Source organism: Ictalurus punctatus, chromosome 16 (genome assembly GCF_001660625.3).
Source record: "Ictalurus punctatus breed USDA103 chromosome 16, Coco_2.0, whole genome shotgun sequence".
NCBI classification, from domain to species: Eukaryota; Metazoa; Chordata; class Actinopteri; order Siluriformes; family Ictaluridae; genus Ictalurus; species Ictalurus punctatus.
In genome coordinates, this window is record NC_030431.2 from 6,459,852 (window position 1) to 6,474,007 (window position 14,156).

General features: G+C 41.9%; 1 long non-coding RNA gene across 1 annotated transcript; it reads right to left on the reverse strand.

Moving 5' to 3' along the window:
• Nucleotides 1-1,058: 1,058 nt before the first annotated feature.
• LOC128635208 (uncharacterized) lies at nucleotides 1,059-11,626 on the reverse strand. The gene is made up of 3 exons (XR_008398127.1): nucleotides 9,173-11,626; nucleotides 7,453-7,521; nucleotides 1,059-6,966 (listed from the first exon to the last, which is right to left on the reverse strand). It is a non-coding gene; the product is annotated as an uncharacterized LOC128635208 (long non-coding RNA).
• Between the last annotated feature and the right edge of the window lie 2,530 nt (nucleotides 11,627-14,156).

Sequence of the window (14,156 nt, forward strand, 5' to 3'; positions counted from 1 at the left end):
CCCTACAATCTGGCTTATGAATGCATAATACTTTAAAATCCTAATTGCATTCATAATCTTCTTTCGCGAATGTTAAAATGTACGGTGAGATTTTAAACAGGCAGTCGTTTTACATTACATTGCTTAAATCGATTATTTGTATGGACAAAGTCTTGAGGTTGATTAGCTGAGTTATTCAGGAAAGCAGGGAGAAAAATGAAAAATTGGTTTTTTTTTTCCTAAGGATTGTCAAGGTAAGAGAGAGAGAGAGAGAGAGAGAGAGAGAGAGAGAGAGAGAGAGAGAGAGAGAGAGAAAACCTCTCACTTGTGTATCTCTGAAGAAATACGTGAGAGGCAATCACTGCAGAGATTTTTTTTCCCCTTGAACCTCTAGAAGTGTTCCTCCCTTCTTCTCTCCCTCTCTCCTCCCTCTTTCCCCACCTCTCCTCTCTCTTCACCTCTCCTCCCGTGCCTGACTGCTGCTTAACTCAGCTCCGTGCTCACAGCACAGCCAGGCAACGAGAGCAGACAATTATCCTCAATATCTGTCACTCACATGACAAGCACTGCGTCTCCCCGCCACGCTTCAACAGATGCAGGTGGGAGAACAAAGAGGCAAAGGCTCCTGCTTTTACCAACCCTCCTCTCACTCTTTCTCTCTCCCTTTCTCTGTTTTTCTCTCTCCAACTCTCCCTTTCCTGTCTTCTCGCCGTTTCCTCTACCCATGTCTCTGTCCTTCTCTCCTCTACTCTGTTATCCCCCCCTCCCTTTCTTTCTTCCTTTCTCCCTCCTCCTCTCTTTCTGTCTTGTCATGTGCCTGCTATCTCCTTCCTCATTACCTGGCCCATTTGCATGCAAGCTGTCAAAAGGGAACACAAATGAAGAAAGAAATAAAAAAGAAAAAAAGAGGTAAACAACGTGTGTGTGTGTGTGTGTGTGTGTGTGTGTGTGTGTGTGTGTGTGTGTGTGTGTGTGTATGTGTCTGTGTGTGTGTCTGTGTGTGTGTGTCTGTGTGTGTGCGAGCGAGACAGACAATGAGAGTCTATTTACACTAACCATCACCTTCTAATGCAGCCAAACTACAGCCACATCAGTGGCGGAAATATCCACACTCCTCCAATTCACATCACATGGAAAAATCAATACCTGCACTCACAGTCCTGAAGATAAAATTCAATATCATCAGAACTAAGTGTTCACAACTTCTCTTCCGGATATGATTATTACAGATGAGCAGAGCCTCGCTGCACAAACAAGCTCCAGATATCCACTGGGGCTGGCGCAATAGACAATGCTCTAATGAGCCTTTATTCATTAATGGCGGCTTTTGTTCCTGTAAACAGCATGAATATTTAAGGCAGCCCAAGATTCCCTCCTGGCTAATGAATGCGTCTAAGCCCGAGCATCAGACTCTCGGGGGAGCTGGGCCACTGGGGCCGGTTGCTAAGCGCTCAACCACCGCTCGGGTTTTCATGAGGAATGCTGTTCTGCGCCACCGGTCTGCTCTGACACACACTCATATGGGTACACACACGTACAATACTGACAGTACACCCCTGGTGGCATTGTTTCAGAGGGAAGGTAGAGATGAGATCATACGCATGTAACAATTACACACACACGCACACACATACACACACACATCAACTGACACGGCTTCAATCTGCACTTCCAGTTGCGAAATAAAAGGCATCTGATGGAGCAGATGATCGGATCTAAACCATGCCACCATCTAATATCATCTACAGAACAAGATCAATTGTTTATATTCTATATTCTATATATAATGTTCACTGACTGATTCCACAACTGGGCCTTTTAACGCTTAAAAATTAACGTAATTAATTCAATCAATTAATTTCAAATTCATTTTTGTCACCAGGTTTCTTTGCTTAAAATGTCTGCATTTGGCTCTTAACAGGATTAACACGTAGCAGGGTTGAGGTTCAAATTAGCAAACATACAAAACGTAGTTAACTAAGATCAATGCTAACGGTATTAGGACATTAAAGACAGTTAGGATATTAAAAACAAATGAAATAATTTACTCTAATAATATAATCTATAATTTGGGGAAAAGGTTTGTACATTCAAAATGACCATGCCAGTCAAAATCACAATGTGTTTAATAAAAAAGGGGAAAAAAAGATTGAGAAAGCTTACTTTTCTTCTTCCCGCGATCTTTAGGAAATTTGGACTATGCAACTTCCTGTTGAAGGAATCGTGGAATACTCCACATATTTTATAGGGGTGAACGTCTTCAACAGGGTTAAGTTCATATGTAACTATAATGCACAGCTTTCATAACCTATTACGGATGATTCACGGAAAAAATGTTTCAAGCATGAGGTGTTTACTGAATTCATACATGAATACAAAAATAATATGATTTAAAAATATCTCTATTTTTTAATGATTATAGTTCATGTGTAATCATAGTGGGCTAGGAAAGACAAAAAAATGCTGCTTTGTAAGTAGAGGTTTTATTACCATTTTTAGTTATTTATATGAATCATGCAAATATAATGTTGTGAAGGACACTTTACCTATATAAAAGGTGTCTTTTTTTTTTTTTTTACATACATGCATACAATTTACGTACATATTTATCAATTTCATATCAGTGTGACATGTCCAAAACATGGATTTCTTCCATTACTCTCAGAACTGAATCATGAACAAAATGTAAGACAGAATCGTCTTCTAATATGTTTAAATGTTTAAGCAAGATGCCGTAACCTTATATCACATGTTCTTTCGCTGGTGTGATGAAATAAGACGAGTCCCAGTTCATACACTCATAAACAAACTCTGTCTCCTAACAAGTAATTGGTCCATAGGGAATTGTTATCGTCTTCTAGAGGAGCTCTAATCTCTGTAGCAAATGCCTTGAGTTCCTTGGTTCTGTGTAGTGACAGGAATTTTATTTTAGGATTGAGCAGTATTAAATGGTTGAGAGGTGACCCAGAACTTGACTGTAATCACATGACTGTTAGTCCTGTCTAACACACACACATAAGTGTGGACATGTATAAGCATTTCGAATGGACTTTGTATGAGCACTGTATATCACTTATATCACTATATGGCCAAAAGTATTTGGACACATGAGTTTTGAACATCCCATTCCAAAACCATGGGCATTAATATCAAGTTGTTTGCCCTTTCCTGCTACGACAGCCTCTACTCTGCTGAAAAGGCTTTCTACTTAGATTTTGGACAGTGGCTGTGAGGATTCATGCTAATATCCTGCAAGAAGGTATGGTGCAACGTTGGTGTTCCAGTTCATCCGAAAGGTTTTCAGTGAGGTTGAGGTCAGGGCTCTGTGCACAAGTTCTTCCAGACCAATCTGAGTAAACCATGTCTTTATAGACCTCACTTTGTGCACATGGGAATTGTCATGCTGGAACATGTTTGGGCCTCTTAGTTCCAGTGAAAGGAAATCGTAAAGCTACAACATACAAAGAGAACTGTTTGTTTCCAACTTTGTGGCAACAGTTTGGGGAAGGACCACATATGGGTGTGATGGTCAGGCGTCCACATACTTTTGGCCATATAGCGTAGTGATTGACTCAGTGAAAGAACTCAATGAAAAGATATTAAATATCTTGTTTTAAGATGGATAATTTCCAAGCAAGGTTGGTAAAAGCTTGCTCAATGAGGCAGGGCAACAGAGCTGGGCCTATTTAAGTCTGTTTTTAAATTTAAAATTGTTAATTTTTAATTTTAAAGTCAGTTTTTATATATATATATATATATATACTTTTAACTTCTACTCACTATATTTAAAAATAAAAATCCCTACTTCCTACTCACTACAATTTTTAAACACTATATAGCTCTACAATTCTACAATCATCTATTTGTAACGTCATAAGGTGACATTTTAGCATCAGAGAGCTTCACGGAGTCGATCTAAATTCCTAACAAAGCTAAACTTTAACAGATGTGACAGCAAGAGTGATGATGAGAGCTAATACCCATCACTGTAATCTGTCTGCTTCTATGTACACTTTGTATTGATCGTTGCAGTTTGTTTTGTTTTGTTTAGCTCTTCACATTTAGTCAGTCTGTACCATCAGTTATTCTAACGCAAGCTAACATTTGAGAGATTAAGAATAAAGATGCTGTTCGTTCACTTTAGCTAATATTTTCCCACATACTTGTGTGAAAAAGGAACTAATTCACCATCAGTTACTACAATCAGCATGTGGTTAGAAGCTGATATCTTTTTCTTTTGTGGATCTTGTGATTACCTTAATTTGAAGCTGAGCTTTTGATGAGTAATTGCACTTTTACTCGAGCAAAAAATATGTTTACAATTTTGCCATCTCTGCATGGCAACAGCTAGTGCACTGCGGAGCCACTAAACCAAATGCTGCTCAATCCCTGCTTGAATCCTCACCTCATTTTTTAATCATGCACTGTGGCTGTGCTTCACGAGGCAAAAATGGTCAACATCCCTCAATAAGGAGAACTGATTGGTGGCTCATTGTATCCTGGCGACGTTGTATCACCTGAATTCGAGGCTAGAGGAGCACACATCATACCATGCCTCCAGCGCCCTCCTAGCTGTTGTCAGTTACTGCCAATTTAATGGTGCGTTAAACACACCATTGCCAACGAGGCTTGTGCTGCCACCACTTTCCTTTTTTAACAGCAGAGCAGCCATTAGCGGATCCACAGGTCATGTTGCAGCCTGGTTAGCCAGTCTGACGAGATTAAAAGCCTCTGTTCATTTTAATAGTCAGTCGTTTGCCCACCACCGATGGTTATCGTACGGGTTACAGTTTTGTGGGGGAAATCTCGCATCAGTTATAAAGATTTTATGGATGAACTGGGACGGGGAAACCATGAAATGTTTTCTAAATGGGGAAGCTGTTGCCGCTTAAACAGCTATATATATTTATAGTTAACTGTTCTGAAAAGCGGTGTGGTAATTACGTTAGTTAATTTAATGACTCAGTTGTTGACTCAGGTGAGTCGCAGACTGGCTGAAATGACTCTTGAACACACTGGCGCCCCTCAGGGCCCGTATTGGGTTTCTCGCATCTGTTTTGGCAGAGTGTGTGACTGGTGGAGGGGTCATATATGGACTGGAGCAGGAATGGTAATACACACACACACACACACACACACACACACACACACACAGAGTAAAACTATGTCAAATGCAATTGCTGGTACAAATACCTCTCCCTTCCCCCTTTGGGTCTCCTTCTGTATGTCTGTTCTTCATGACAACACGTCAAATGTTAAATATCATAAAAAGTCAAGCAGCCTTCCTCTTTTGCTTGAATGTAAATGCCTGTTGAACATAAATACATCACAGAACTCACGACGCATCGTCCCCAGTGACAGACAAGATTTGTGATTTGAATGATGGCATCCTGCAATATATCAGAGTGGCTTGGCCATCACCACTCAGCATGTGGGAATTTACACCAGCAACTTACACACTCACTGTTTGGAACAGAAACTGCTGCTACAATGTGCATTTTTACCCCATTTCCATTCATGCACAGAAAAATAATGCAGCACAGTGTCCCTGGTTGTCATATTCCCATGGGACTGCAACATATAAAAAGTGAATAATGTGCACTTCATGGCAATCAGTGAGATACGCGCACACACACACACACACACACACACACACACACACACACACACAGAGTCCATGCTTCCCCAGTTGCCAATCCGTTACTCTGTCAGACAGCGAACGTAAACAAATTGTCTAACTGCAATGAAAACACACTCCCCTAGCCCATGTGCCTGTGGGAGACAAGCGTCTCTTTCCCTCTTCTGCTCCACTGTGGGAACTAGAACATCACTCACACAAAATTGCTGGACATTATAAGACCTCGACTCAATTACAGTCACCAGCTTCACAATGACGTTTAAAAAAAATAAAAAATAAAAACGCCTCTCATATCGGCTCACATAACATCAGCCAGACTAAGAGCTTTAAAAATGTTTTTGATGGAGTAAAAAAATGTATTTTGTATACGAGACATCAAACCATTTTTTTAATATACCATTTTAGATACATTTTCTCACATTTTGGTCATTTGCCAACTACTAGCTAGTTCTCTCCTATCACATAACAGCTACCAGCCAGCGTGGGTGAAGCCTAACACATGCTTCCTCCCAGACACACGAAGCCACCACATCACGGGGCAGCATAACACACTCTGAGAAAAACTGGATTAACTGCCCTCTTCCACATACAGTACATGGACTCACAAACACCTATGAATGGCTGATGTCACTGTGATTGACAGGGGTATGCCATCCCTCCCACCCAGAGAGCGATTTTGCTTCTCTTGGGCTCGCAGCCAAGGATGCAGATTTAAAAGATAGGATGAACGATTTTCTGTGCCGCCATTCGGTGATTTGCTGAAGCTTTCTATAAGGAGACATTTATTTAGGATTTATGGAAAGAGTGAGGGAACAACTGTTTATAGCTGCTATAATATAAGTGATAACAGGAACTAATTTGTCTCATGGATGTTCCACAATTGTAAAAGTTATTAAAATATAAATAGATTTTTAAAAATAGTTTAATGTGCCAAAACAAATAGTAAAACGATTATAGGAAAATAATCAAGTTCAGAGTGATAACATTAACTCTGCTTCAATCATTAATTATTTTCCTTTAACAGAATGCCCTCAAGTGTTTAATTCCTTACTTTAATAACAATGTCAATTTAAGGCAGATCATTGATGGACGTCTCTGGCCAGTCTGGTAAGCGGTCAACCAAAAAGAGCATTTGACCCCAAAAGTATTCCTTCTGACAACAGATTAAAGTAGAAACCAAAGACAAAGTACTTCACACACCATTCGTACTGTTTAACATATTTTCAATGGCAGCATTTTGAAGCACCTTGAGATTTGCAACGGGTGATGCAATAACTGCCACGTCATTGTGTCTCATCTTGTGCGCTGTGTGTTTTGCCAACAGTTCCAGCTGTGCCACCGCCTTAAGCCTGTATACATCATAACACGAAACGAAGATTAAGTGGGATCTACTGGGACTCTTTGTGTTCATTTGTCATGACATGAATGAATTTATCAAGAAAAAAGAACCCTAAATATTGGTATGCAACCTTTAAAGCTTACCAGCCTACATGAAGCAAATTCATTGAACATTTTCACAGGACTACTAGAGGGAATGTTTTTCTAATGAGCTTGGTGGGTTTGATAGCGCAACAGTGCACTAATGCTAATAGCGTTAAACTGGCCTCTTGGTAGGAACCAGTTATCATGATTAATTTCCATCATGCCAGTTCCTCACATAGCCCTCATTTGTTCATAGCAACATTCGTGGATTTAAAAAAATAAATAAATAAAATTAAAAAAAAAAAAAAAAAATTTATTTTTTTGGGGGGATGAAGTATTTCTATAATCAATAATAAATAACAACATAAGCCATAAACTTAAGACTTATATAAAAACTGTGTTGTGATCCTCACCATTGCCTCATCTTTCAAAAGGGAGTGATCCAGACATGAGGTAATCCATCAGGAATAATGCTCCGAAGCCTGTGCCATACAAAACACACATTTAGAAAATGTTCTTGGCATACTGTTCTTTTTTTCATAGCCAAATGTAGTGGATAAACTGAAATATGTGGGTTTTTTCCATAGACAAAATATATGTATACTTAATTCGAAGTGGTTGACTCTTAAACATATTAAATCTTTACATTTGACTGCACTTCAGGTTAATACTCCAGTCCAAGTTAGTACCTCATCACAACTAGCTGTAAATAGCCTCCCATACATTTTTATTTTGACTGTAACATGAGCTATTACACAACTCAGGCTCGTTATTGTTCTGCATTTGGAGCCAGCAAGTCCACACACACACACACACACACACACACACATACACATACACACGCGCACACACACACACACACGCGCGCGCGCGCGCACACGCACACACACACACACACACACACAGAGTGTGGCTCGCCTTCCACAGCAAGAACGACTGGAGCTGGAGTCTGTGAGCCAGCTTTATTTCAGTACCTTTAGTCCCAGTGGAAGAAATGTCAGGCATTTGCCTCACCAGTCTCTGTGTATGTGTGTGAGTGATGGGGGAGGGGGTGTATATTTATGAGCATGATGTGCACTGAGTATTTTTGGCTCCGCGTGAGGAGAGGGGAGGAGACTGAGGTGTTCCTTTCAGGGGTGCGAGCGGCCAGCAAGCATGGAGAATGTAATCTAAAGAAATGGGAACAATCAAGAAGGGAGATAGTTGAAGCAGTGGGGGAGAGAGAGTGAGAGAGAATGGGAGTGAGAGAAAGAAAGAGAGAGAGAGAGAGAGAGAGAGAGAGAGAGAGAGAGAACGTTAGAGAGAGAAGTGGATAAGAAGTAAGGCTCTTTGATCCATTGCATCACCCGCTGCTATGCGTAAGCCAACTGGAGGACCCGGTGAACTGGCAGCTATTCTGAGAGAGAAGACGCCACTGATCTGTCTCATGACTGCTACAAAACACCGTCAGGGTCACGCAGCACACACACACACACACACACACACACGCAGCGGGTTTCAGAGCTCTCGGTATGACCTCATCATCATGGGCACACAAAACACGCTCTATATCAGCTGTGCTTTAACGGATTATATTTTATCCTGGATACCAGTGCGTCCTTAACTCTAAATTTAAATAAAACTCATGCGGACACGTGGGCTCAAGTGGGAGGGTGCCAATATTTTACATCCACGCCAAATTTGGAGAATATACCAAGGATACAGCATATACAACAGGCAAGAATAACCTCAGTAACCCCAGTGACTGCATCTCTGTCATATCTGCTGTCACACCAACCTGTCAAGCAGCCTCTCCGAAGTACTGAATTGGTGATGCTTGTTAAGATTCAAGCATTTGTCACAGCTCTCCCCCACACACACAGCTTGGCAAGGAGCTTCACATACGCGCGCGCACACACACACACGTACACACACGTACACACACACACACTAGCACTCGCAGACAGCCCCTGGCTAAACTCTAAATTAAAGACCTAATGTGCAATCCTCCTGTGATGCTCACAGCTAATGAAATGGAGAAGCTAAGCCCCTGAGCAGTGGACACAGGAGAGGAGGACACCTGACTCCCTTTGTGTGTGTTCTCCGTCTGCCTCACATAACTACACTCTGTAGCAAATGTAGCAAATGTGATACCTGCGATGTGTTATCTGTTGGATAACATAAATCCCCTCCATACAGTGCTTGGCACTGCCTTATATGTTTGGATTTTATATTATTATTGTCAATCTCATCGTCGCGTAGTCCCACGGTAGTCCACTAGATTCGTGCTTGCCGAGCATTATGATAAAAAATACAAGTAGACGTTCATAAATATGTACAATGGAATAAATGTCCCTGTATAGGGAGGGCACTTGCATCACGTTGCACTCCTGTACCGAGCTCGTCTCATTATCCTTCAGAGATGCTCTGCCTATACAGAACGGTTTTTTTTTTTTTGGTTTTGTTTTTTTCCTCGTCCAATCAGACAGAAGAGACAGGTCATTAGGAGGGCAGTCTGGACCTGTCGCCATGAGGTTAAAGGGCAAGCACCTGAGTAATGGAGGCCACAATGGATATTTACTTTTTGCAAAAGAGTTTGGACAGAAATGGACAGATAAAATAATGTCCTGTGAGATTATTGATGATCTTATTGATGGAAGTGCTACTCATTACTGTGTTCCACTGCAAAAAAGTTTAAAAGCATAAATGAAGCATTCATGTAAATTGACATCACCGGGTGCCAAGGTGTGTATAACTTCGCATATACAGTAGATTCATGGCATCAGAAGTGCTGTTTCATCTGGTTTTTAAGGCAATTTTCCGAAAAGGAAACGATCCCTGACAGTGGAAATGGAAAAAGCATTCCTCAATCCCGGTGCTTCTTTTCTCTCCTTGTGAGTCATATCAGGTAGACTGTTTGCTGATGCCATCGTGTGGATTTTGGCTGTGGATTTTTTCCCAGGTGCCAGTCTGGAAAAGGGAGACGGCAATGCACGTACGGGCCAAGTGCTTCTCCTTGTCGGATCCGATAGCTAAGACAGCACGGCGAGCCGCAGAGCCCCAGCGCTGGCTGTCAGCCAGCTGGCCGTCTGGGATTACTCCAGATTGGAGCTCATTAGTGTCCCACTGAGAATCCTTCTAAATGGTATCAAGCTGCTATTTTAGAGGAAGTAATCTCAAGATGGTAATTGTGCTGCTTGAATTATTTCAAAGAGATTGGTTGAGTTCGGAGAGGTACCTGGTGCTCGGGAAGAAGGAAATACTATGAAGGCAGTTCTGGAGCTCAAAGTCACGGGCTGTTTGAGATAAATAAGGAATAGTAGCAGTCCATCAAATACACACATTCAAGGCACCCAGTTGGCCTTGAAGGTGTGAGTACTGATATGCAACAGCGTCCCCGCCTCCTTCGCTGGCCTGGGGCCAGTAGTAGCTAAGATCAAGATGATGGACTTGCTCTCTAGGTATGTCGGACCCTGAAAGATGAGCACGGCTAATAGTCTCATTACACACACCTCCTCAAGCGCACACATCGCAAATGCCACTGCTCGGTGAGGAGAGAAAGCAGAGTGAAAGAGAGAGAAAGAATAAACTTACTACTAATCTTACTTTACTTCTCCCACATGAGCACTTTAGCTCTTTCCATACATAACAGTTCTGTAAGGGTCTAAAAAGACCTTGAGAAGATTAACAGACCAAAGGCTTATCACATCCAGATCTCTAAACTGCATTTTGTCCCATACACTTTTTCTTGATCTGATCTACTGCAATGGCCTTCTCTCTTGCTGGCAAGCACCCAACACCAGATAGGCTTTCTCTTTCTGTGGTGGCTCCTGTTTCAGCTCCACATCTCTATCTCAGGCCTTATCAGGTGACCCAACTGCTTAATATTGTTTATGAGAGCGTGCACCTGGACATTTACTGACGGTCACTTTAGAAAAAGCTGACTATATAAAGAAAGAGTATTGTGTAGTCTATCTAGACTAAGACCCAAGTCACTCAAACCTAAGATGTGCTGCTAACTTGAGGCTAAATGCTAACGCTAACTACAACAGAAAGGTAATTGCTATAATTAGCACGATTCATTCGCACAGCAAGAACCAGTCCCTATTTCAATTTATTATTAAAGTTTTCCTGCAAAGTGTCCATTCCTTCAACAAACGAGACCAACTAAAAGGTTCAAGTGGATTCTTTTAGAAAGTGAGAAACCAGACACTATTCGTTTTCCTCCCTCGTTTTGGCTGCCTACTGATAGAGGCTAGATCAGGTAACCTTGCCCGAAAGCTAAGGGGACATAGTTGGAGCAGGAATCTAATATGGAGATGCAGAAATTACAGACAGGACTTGGGATGAATAATTCAGTTAAGACTGCCAGTTCACTGATTAATTAATCATCAAGCACCTCTCCACTGGGGGTTATGTGAGAGCCAGACAAATGAACTGTTTGCATTCAGCTGTCTCTCTGAGTGCTGCTCACTATAAGTTTTAATCAACTCAAGAGTCTTATGCCATAAAGAAGCCCATGTAAATGTGTAAAGATTCTGTTTAAATGGCTCAATTTCGTATTATATTCCATAACTGACAGAAGGCCGCAACAGCATTATGTGCATGACTCATGAGAAATCAACACAGATCAATACGTCCAAGCAAGAAGGTAATATTGTATCAGACTGGCTTCATCATTGTTGCACTTTGGATAACGGTGCAGCCCCCCCCAACCGCTAATTTAAAGACAGCAGGAAAGCCTGGGGGAGATGGGGGGGAGAAGGGGAAGTCTACGGGTTTGGGCCTTTGGGTTCTGACTGCAGCAATGCCTCTGCTCCTTCCAGTCCATCACAACCCGCTCCCCTGTTAATGAGTTCACAAAGCCTCCTCAGGAAGACCCAGAGAGGCCAGCCAGCAGCTTGTGGAGGGGGGCTCTTGAAGAATTGGAAGGGGAAGAAGAGAAAATAGGAGTTAAAAAGAAAAAGAGGTTGCGGTTTCCAACTCCCTATCCATGTTGAGTCATGGGTAGTGCAGTAGACCAAGGGCAATAAGTCTTGGAATACAGGTCGATGTGAATAATTTAAGGCTGTTTTCCTGGACACAGATTAAGCCTAGTCACTGGATTGAGTTATACTGTCAGCAAGGACTCCTCATAGAAAACATTTATCAGCTTAGGACGAGCCTCGCTTTATAATCAGTGTTGTCTAGACAAGTAAGGCTATTGCGATGGAATAAGCCCTCCCGTTTGGTGAAAGGGGAACGACAAGTCATTTTCTTCTTCTGCTACATATTTTACTGAGCTTTCAGGAAAAGTTCTGTTCCAATAACTTTATTTGTTCTTTCTGCCTATATAAGTATGCTTATAAGTCACAACTAATCTATCCCCCAGTGCACACTTCCTCTTTCAGTTCCACTGCTGACAGCCATAGACCATTCATATGGTAAGTTATCCAGTTTTACTTCAGCAGCCCCGAGGATAAAAGAATCATTAAATGCATCCCAACCTCCTGAACTGGCCTGCAGCGCTCACTTACTTGCCCCATACAACTTGCACAAAGAGAAGTATTCCACAAGCCAGGCAAGCATCCCTCCCCCAGTGCCACGAGAGATGCAACAGGCTTTCCCAAACACAGGACAACTGAGAGTCCTCTCCTCAGGCCTCTCCTCTCCTCCCCTCCCCCTCCCTCCCCTCTTCCTCATTCTTTCGAAGAAAGAAAGATCCAAAAAAGCTCCCCTTTTCACCAGCTTTCTTTTGGATGAGCAGATTGAGCTCTCTTTAAAAAGATACTAAAATCTTTGTTTTACTCTTATTGTGCAGTGGGGGGATTTTTTCTCGTCCTCATCTCTCGCTCCCCGCAGCTGATTTCCATCGGTGCAGCCCAGCTATTTAAGTGTGCATTGTGTGGGCTGACCTATGAAAAATTCAGGGGACACGAGGAAGGGCCCCAGCCAGCGTCCCACCACTGACTGGCTCCTCAGGGATTGCCAGGCTTTGGGCAGCCAGTGGCATTTGCACACCAATTGCAGAATCCCATTCTGGAAGGAAAGGAAGGACTGAGGTGCCCCTCCTCCTCATCCTCCTCTATTCTCCCTCTTTCCAGCGATCCTCACCATGGCACAGACATGAATAGAGGAGTCCACTCTGGGGCCAAGTGAATGGACAGACTGTCAGCGCTCTCAAAGGCCTATAATGTTGTAGCCACTTGGGCTGCATATTAACATGTATGTAAGGAGCAAACCATGCGGTCGCACTCAGGCAAACACACACGAAGAATGGAAAAGTGATCTGTTCCTAAAACAAACATAGACAAATATTCCAGGCTTAAGGTGGAGGCAAGGCTCAGACTCTGCCAAAATATTGATGTTCCAACAAACCGGTTTTTCTAAATATTGTAATTCAAATAAGCGTAGCAAAGGCAAACAGAACTATGAAGTGATGATAATACAGTAAATACAAAGTTTAAATACGAACTTTTTTTTTTTTTTTTTTTTTACACAGTAAAGCATTATAAATAAATGGCTTGGATTGGGATTGCTCATGTATACAAGCAAATTAATTCCACGTTATATATAAATATACATACATTTAGCATGAACAATCTTATCTCTAGGTATTGTTTTAGAGCAAAGAGAATTATAAAGAGCTGAAAATTAGTCCCCTGATGACACTATGAACTAGCAAAGGCAGAAATGTGCAGCCATTTCTAAATGGGAAAGTGTCTCGCTGCAGCCCCGGCAAATTGGAAAAACAAGTGCAAGAATGTCTGCCGGCAGCCAAGGAAAATGCACCTTCGGCCTAGCTGTGCTAGGACATTTTTCAGACTGCTTTTCCTGTTAAAGATTCCGTCTTTTAGACCGTGCGTCACCCTTGGGAGCCAGAGGACACCGTAACGTTAACTCTTTCTGCACCGCACACAAGTCTGATCCAGCTGAAAAGGGTGTACATTTAGCAGCAACCATCTATAATTAGAAGCATATGCTAGATTCTGGAAAAAAAAAACAAACTTGGGTTTGCACAGTGCTACACCGTCATCTTTAAAAGTCTGTCACTCTGATGATCTGAGAGGGTCACACTCACACACACACGCACACATACAAACATTTAGAACAAACATTTAGCTGTGTTTAGCGTGCTTGTTTTTGAATATCTCATGGC